Source organism: Papaver somniferum, chromosome 4 (genome assembly GCF_003573695.1).
Source record: "Papaver somniferum cultivar HN1 chromosome 4, ASM357369v1, whole genome shotgun sequence".
Taxonomy (NCBI): domain Eukaryota; kingdom Viridiplantae; phylum Streptophyta; class Magnoliopsida; order Ranunculales; family Papaveraceae; genus Papaver; species Papaver somniferum.
In genome coordinates, this window is record NC_039361.1 from 154,418,119 (window position 1) to 154,426,263 (window position 8,145).

General features: G+C 36.4%; 1 long non-coding RNA gene across 1 annotated transcript; it reads left to right on the top strand.

Annotated features, from left to right (window-relative positions):
* Positions 1 to 2,578: 2,578 nt before the first annotated feature.
* LOC113271636 lies at positions 2,579 to 4,864 on the top strand. Its single transcript, XR_003322264.1, has 2 exons — positions 2,579 to 2,781; positions 3,971 to 4,864. It is a non-coding gene; the product is annotated as an uncharacterized LOC113271636 (long non-coding RNA).
* Positions 4,865 to 8,145: the final 3,281 nt, after the last annotated feature.

The following is an 8,145-nucleotide window of genomic DNA, read 5'->3' on the forward strand; positions in this document are numbered from 1 at the left end:
CAATCAATCTCACACTGATCCAAGGTACAATTATGCTCATACGTCTCGATCCCAACAGGATGCTACGCACTTGATTCCCTTAGATGATCTCACCCACAACTAAGAGTTGCTACGACCCAAAGTCGAAGACTTGATAAACAAATCTGTATCACAAAAAAAAGTCTATATGATTGAATAAATTTATCTCCCACAGAAATACCCAAGAGTTTTGTTCCGTCTTTTGATAAATCAAGGTGAACAGGAACCAATGGATAACCAAGACTTTTATTCCCGAAGAACAACCTAGTGTTATCAATCATTTCACAATAATCTTAATCGACGCGGCGAAAGAAGATATTGTGGAATCACAAATGATGAGACGAAGATGTTTGTGATTACTTTTATATCTTGCATATCAGAGATATCAATCTCAATCCAATTATTACAATTGTACTCGTACGATAGAATATGCAAGAGCAGATCACACAACTACGAGAAAGTAGTATCGGTCTGGTTTCACAATCCCAATGAAGTCTTTAAGTCGTTAACCCGGTTTTAGAAAAGAAAACTAGAGGTTAAAGGAGAATCGACTCTAGCTTACAACTAGTATCACATGTAAGGTGTGGGGATTAGTTTTCCCAGTTGCTAGAGTTCTCCCTTATATAGTCTTTGAAATCAGGGTTTGCAATCAATGTTAGCTTGGTAACAAAGCATTCAATATTCACCGTTAGATGAAAAACCGATTAGATTCAAGCTAATATCTTTCAACCGTTAGATCAAAAACTTAGATTGTTACACACACATGAAATGCACGTTTCTAGGTTTGTGTAATCGTACTCAAACATGTACATTTGTTGGATCAACAATAGTTAACCAAATGGTTAGCCATATGAGCACTTTCATATCAACCATCTTCTTCTTCACCATAACTAGTTCAAATGACTCAAATAAACTAGTTTGAGAGTTATTGAATTGCTTAGATCTTTTGTAACTTCACAAGACACAATCGGAACAAAAACGATTTGATTCACTTGAATCTTTTGATGAACTTTATATCCACCGTTTGCAATTAGAATTCCTTAGTCAATATGAATGAGTTCACAAACAATCGTTTTTAGATATAATCAAGTCAAGCTCGCGGACTGGGTTCGCGGATTTAAGTTCTCGGAAGGAGTTCACAAACTCCAGCAGATTTTCTCGGGCCGAGAACTTCCGCCAGTTCGCGGACTTAGCTCACACCACTATTTCGGTTCTCTTGATCAAAAAAGTTTGCAAACTTTGGTTCAAGGAATAAGGACTTATACATATATGTGTTTCCACAACAATGCTTATATCTATCAATGGTTATATAATCTAAACTCTCGTTTTAATCGTTGAAATATTCTTAGAGGACGTTATATAGTTGTTATTTACAAACTATTTTTCGTCAAAGTAATTTTCAAAGTGATTGAAACATAACATGACTTTCGTCAGTAGGTAAAGATGAACTTGGTTAAAGCGAAAGCTTACCAACACATATTTCGAGAAATAGATAGGCGAGATAAACTCAGCTCGAAATAACAAACGTGTATAATCAAAGTTTATATAGCAAAATGACTTTTGTCTCAAGATAGGAGATAGAGTAGATAGACTTTTGAGTGATAGATAAGTTCAAGTCTCCACATACCTTTTTGTTGATGAAGTTCCACCGGTTCCTTGACTTGTTCTTCGTCTTGTATGATGATTCTTCATGGAGTTCTTGAGCTCAACTACAGTTTATATCCTAGTCCGAGATTTAGCTATAGTAGACTAGAAATCAATACTTATAGTTTTGATCACTAACATTGACAAACATGCTTGAAATAACAACGCATGCGAGTTCGACCGAGCAATGATCTAACACCACCTACATAACCTTCAAACTATTACTTCTGCAACACATCCACTGCAGTTAAGCTCCACCACTGCCTAGCCATTTCTACATACCCATTCTTACCGGGACTCAACCCAACACCATGAATAGCCACCAGTTATGGATATTGCTTGCTTCCATCTTAAACCATTCAAAACTCATCCACATCAAGACTCCACGTCACACAACCCATTATTTTTCTTCCGCAATTCGAGTAACAACACAATTTCTTGCAGCTTCATACCCTCATACCGCATGCATCACTTAATGCTCATACCCAGATTTACCAACCCTGGTGAATACTTGAGCTCAAAACAATTTCAACCTGTAGTGGTGTAGCAATCCTATAATTTTCCTTCATTTATCAGTTAATCTAGGCTTGATTAGTAATAATTATGATGTTGTTAGTTTAAAATTTCAGAGACCAACCGTGCGGTTGGATATGCTTTGTTTGGTGACAGTAATTTTTTTTTTTTAGGATGTTAAATGTCTATTTTGGTGTGCTTGTATTTGATAGTGCATTTTTTTAGCTTAGTGATGTGTTAGAACTTATGTTTTTCTGAATTGCCTTAGCTTAGTCAACACTAGTTAACGAGTACGTGGCGAACTCTCTTCTTGACGCGTATTGCTTTTGTTGGGGTATGTTTGGAAATGATTTGTGATAAAACTCTTGAGGCTTATCCGTCTGGGATCTTAGTACTTGGTCACTGTAAGAAAAATTGCAGAGAAAAATAGACGAGAGATCTGGGTGAAATAAAAAACAATCAAAAGTATAGAAAATTCGTACTCAACCCCTATCTACATCTTGAGTGATTGAAAACAATGAATTTCTTATTCTTGTCTGTTGACTTCCATGAAGATTGGGAGGTATCTGAAGAAGGGTTTTCTTTGTTCTTGAGTTTTGACTGAAGGTATGATATCAACCTTATTTCCTCCTGCAACGATAAATTATCATACTTTATATTTTCTCCAGTGAACCAATCACCCTACTGTTGTAAATCTTGTTATATGATCGAGCATGAAGTACCTAGGGTTTCATTAGGTCTTAGTCTCAACTATGCCTGTAATTGAAACATGATATGTTTGGGGTTCGAATTAAGGGGAGTTTAGTGAAATTCATTAATCTGTGTAACACCAGAATCATAGGGTTTTCTTTTGAAAATATTTTTGTGGTTGTTTTGTTTTATTTTGTTTCTTAATATCTGTCTGTGATTCGTGTTAGGGACAGAACTCTGCTGGAACTTAGAATTGGGTATGTTTTGGCCATAAGAATCACTGTAAATATCATATTTCACAAGAGAAATATGTGAATTGAAAGAAACCACTTCATATCAGAAAGTTCATATTTTGTCCTGTGGCTTCGGTTTGATTCTAGGGCACTATAGAAAATGAACTGAATTAAGTTTCTTCTCATGAAATTCAGTACTTTGAAAGACGAATCTATTGTGATGATCAAGTGTTCTGCCCTGAGCTACTTAATGTAAGTTACACCTATTTCAGTATCTGTTGTTCAACATTCTTGGCCAACTCTCTTTCAGTGATCTTGACATTATACATCTTAAATTAGCCTAAGATTCTACTGATAAGTATTAGCTCATCTTTTGAACAAGAAATCCAGCATGACAATCGTTATTGCAGTTAGAACTTTACATTTTGATGTATAAAAAACTTTGTATAGCAACTGTCTGGCGCTCCTGACAGTTCTTTTCTCAAGGATTTTGACACTTACAACTTGAATTAGCCTTAGTTCTTATGTAGGGATTAAAGTATACCAAACTTTAGAGATTTGTTGCTTGTTTTAGAGTTGAACTGATTAAGTTTTGTTAATTTTAGAGTTGATTATGAAATCTGGAATTTGCTTGTAACTGCGGTGAGTAGGCATCTTTATGGACTTTTACAAGTATGCTAGAGATTGATTTAGTTCATGATGTCTTAATGAAAATTGTAGAGGAAATTGTTATCTTTGTAAAGAGCTATTGGTTGTTTAAATTGAATCAAAGATGAATGTTTTATGCACCCTGAAACTTAGACCCTCGTGTTGTGTACAAGGGTGTCAGAGGCTGAAACTGAAGTGAGTTTTAATCAAACTGCATTGTGCAGGTTTTACTGTTTGACTAGGTGTCTTTGAATTCAATTGGCGGATTACGAAGATTGAGGTTTGAGTAGCGGGTTTGAGGTGGGAATTTACACAAGTCTTTTGCAACCATTAATGTGTTTTTACAAAAATTATATTTATGCACTTAAAAAAACTCATGCATGGCTGAATTTTGATTCCTTAAAACCCTATTGATTCTTTTGGGTCTTTCCCCTACTTGAAAAGAACCTGAATTGTGTGCTTGTTTGGTATGAATATTATGGGAAATAGGAATTTCCAATTGTTATACATATAGGATATGCTCATTCGTTTATATCTACATGAATTCGAGCTTTTATGCGTAAAAGGTGTGTAAGGAATTGGTCGACACGAATATAATCTAATAGGTGTGTAAGGAATTGGTCGACACCAATATATACATTGTTTGAAGGAGTAGTTCCATATACCTTGAATTGTTTCGTGTGTGTTGTTTTACTTTAAATAGATTACTTGATTGTTATTGCAGTGAATTAAATGTGTTACAACATTTCTGAAATTTTGCATCGTTTGAAAATCAACTTTGATGATTTCATTTGAGGAGTGTAAGTATCCACTGAGATTGTTTAACTCAATCTTTCCACCTCCTTTTAGTGACAGGTAGCCTCGATGCAAGTGGTGTTGACTCGGCCGATAGAGAAATTAGTGTCTGGGTCGATTAAGTTGTTCTAACTCGTCCTTGAGATATCATTGCTAGTCTGAGTAGTACTGTGCAGTCTTGTAACTTTCTGAAGGTGTACTTTCTTGCTTTTTTTTTTATTGCAAGTAAGGCTCTACCTCCTGAATGTATATATTGTATATCTACAGACAACACACTTGTAAATTAGATGGTTATGTATATTATGAAAAGTGTAGTTTGTGTACTTGGCTTGTCTCGAAAGTTTTTATCTCAGTCTTAGATAGACTTGGTATTAGAATCCTAATTACTGATTTCCGAAAAAGGGGCATTACAATGTTGGTATCAGAGACCATTAGTAGATCTTATATGGGCGCTTAGTAAAAGCTAGAGCTAAAAGACATCAAGAATAAAAATCTTATTGAATATGGTAGTTGTTATTTGTTGTTGTTTGTGAGTAGTGTGCTTATAATGTCTTGTAAAGTTTTAGATATTAAGAATTATATTCTTTTTGCGGTGGAAGAAAATGACAGACAATAATGAAAATCAGAGTTTGGAGGGTGGAAGTGGACAACATATTGAGAGTAGTAATCTAGAGGTATTAATGAAGTCTATGGCAGAGATGAGGCAACATCAACTGTTATTGAAAGAAAGGCTTGGGATTTTGCCTCAACGACACAACTCAGGGTGTGCAGGTCAGACTTCGAACCAAGAGGATCTGATTATGCCAGTACGAATCAAAATCAACTTGGACAGTTACTTCAACAGTATATAAAGCTCGCTCTAGAGGAATTCAATGGCAGCCCACCAAATCTCGAGAAGGCGGAAGAATGGTTGCAACATGCAAAACATGGTTTAGAACATGTAACCTATGATAGAGATATGTGGGTCAAGCTGGCTACCTACAGATTTCGAGGACCAGACGAGGTTGGTGGAAGGAAGTAATGAAAGCGGGTGGTGAAGTAATGACCCAGAATATGTTTAAAGATTTGTTTGTGGACAAATATGAATATGTTTAAAGATTTGTTTGTGGACAAATATGTACCTGATACGACAAGAGATCAGAAATTTTATGAGTTCATGTTTTTAACGAAGGGTGGTATGTTTGTTAGCGCTTGTAATGATAAATTTATAAGGTTGTCGTATTAAAGAGCAGAGTTGGTAGCCACAGATGAGGCTAAAGTGAAGAAATTTATCAGGGGATTGGATCCCGAGATGTAAAAGCAACTCTCATGTTTACGAATCAGGACGTATGAGGATGCTTTGAATCGGTCTCCTGATTATGAAAAAGAGATGGAGGATCAACTTGCAAAACAAGTTAGAGAAAGGCCGCAACAATTTTCAGCAAAACAAGGTCCAGCAAAACAACCAATGTTTTCTGCTCCTAATCAGACTTTTTTCAGACCACCAATAAGACCATGGTCAACAAGATTAATATCGATACCCAACACGTCCACCTATAGTTAGACCTCAAGGGAAATGGGTACGTTTCCAGCAAGTCCGACTGCACCAACAAGCTCTAGTGTGGGTTCTTTCACTTCATGGCTGCGGTGGTTGGGGTCATCTTAGGAGGGATTTCCCAAAGGAACCATCGACAGGATTAGCTCAACAAGGAGCGGTTTATGCAATGGAACCAGTAATAACTACTAATCAAGAAGAATCAGAAGAGAGTCAAGTATTGTATACAATGGTGGAAGGGGATGACTCGGCGACCGATCAGGTGGTTGAAGGTAAAATGTTATTATTCAATCACCTAGTGCATGTGCTGATAGACACTGGTTCTACTCAATCATTTATTAACCTAAGCATAGCAACTGAACTGGAGTTAGACATGTTATGTAACAACAAAACTTTAGATTTAGCTACACCATTAGGAAGGAAAAATTTTCCTTTTCGAGTTTGCAAGAATTGTTTGATGATGGTTAATGACCAGGAATTAACTGCAGATTTGATAGTGCTAGAAATGTGTGGTTTTGATGTCATACTAGGTATGGATTGGTTAGCTAAATATCATGCTAGTGTGGATTGTTTTGCAAAAGTAGTTACATATTTTTTGCATGGTAAATCTCCGTTTGTGTTTGAGGATTCCATAAAGCCACAAAGTTTGTTTTAGAAAACTGAAAAAAGTTGGTGGTAAAAATGGGTTTGGTTTGCTTGATTGTGCCACTGAGGATACAGTGACAGTAGAGTCAATACCTGTAGTGCGTAAATTTAAAGATGTGTTCCCAGATGTTCTTCCAGGGTTACCACCTAAGAGAGACATAGATTTTTGCATTGATTTACTGGCAGGAACTTCTCCAATTTAAAAAAATCCTTACCCTATGGCTCCTTGTGAAAAGAAAGAGTTAAAGTCACAGATAGAAGAGTTATTAAGTTTAGGATTTATTTAACATACTTTTTCTCCATGGGGTGCTCCTGTTTTGTTTGTGAAAAATAAGGATAATACGTTTAGGTTATGTGTTGATTATAGGGAGTTGAATAAAGTCACTATTAAGAATAGGTATCCACTTTCAAGGATAGATGATTTGTTCGATCAGTTGAAAGTTGCCAATTTTTTTTGGTAAGATTGATCTTAGGACAGGGTATCATCAGTTGAGAATCAAGGAAGGTGACATTCCAAAAAACCATTTAGGACAGCGTTAGGGCACTATGAATATCTTGTTTTGCCTTTTGGTTTGTATAACGCTCCAGCAGCATTCATGGATTTGATGCATAGGGTACTCTGGCCTAATTTGAATGAATGTGTGATTGTGTTTATTGATGATATTTTGATTTATTCAAAGACTCGTGAAGATCATGAAATACACTTGCGAAATGTTCTTCAAACTCTGCGTGAAAATCATCTTTATGCGAAGTTTAGTAAATGTGAGTTTTGGTTGAATGAAGTTAAGTTTCTTGGTCACGTGTGTTTGTGGGTGAAAACTGTTTCTGCTGGTTTTGGTAAATTCGGGTGTGTGGATGAGAAACAAATCTAGACCCTAAACAATGTACTGCATGGGAGTACTTTTGATTCGAGAGATCAATCTGTACAATCCTGGTCTAAACCAAGAAATGGTCGTTCCAGGCTTGCTTCAGTCACAAAGTGAAGAAGAAGAAGGGTTGGTCTTAGGGAGGAAGCGAAGATAATGCTGAGACCAGAATCTTTAATTCTGAAGGTGTAGCTTGTTTTATGACTTGTATCATAAAGTGGAATTAGCTTGCAGAATGAAAAGCTATCAGTTCTTTGGTGATTTATGGATACTATGTTGTTGCCGACCAGAACTTGTTGTCTGGTGGAAATAGGTGAAACCTATTTATACAAGTCGTAATAAAACGTACCCTGGTCTAGTAGGAATTGGAAACGATTGAGTGATGGAAGAGTGGAGTAACGTGTAACGTCAGAATTTATGCTTCCATGATGAAGAAAGTGGATCCGTTTACACCATTACTTCTTGCCATTACTAACCGCCATGCTTCATGACACTTTCTTGTAACAGGCGTATCGCACGCCGCACGTTGTAAACCGCCAGACCAATACCCTGATGAGTA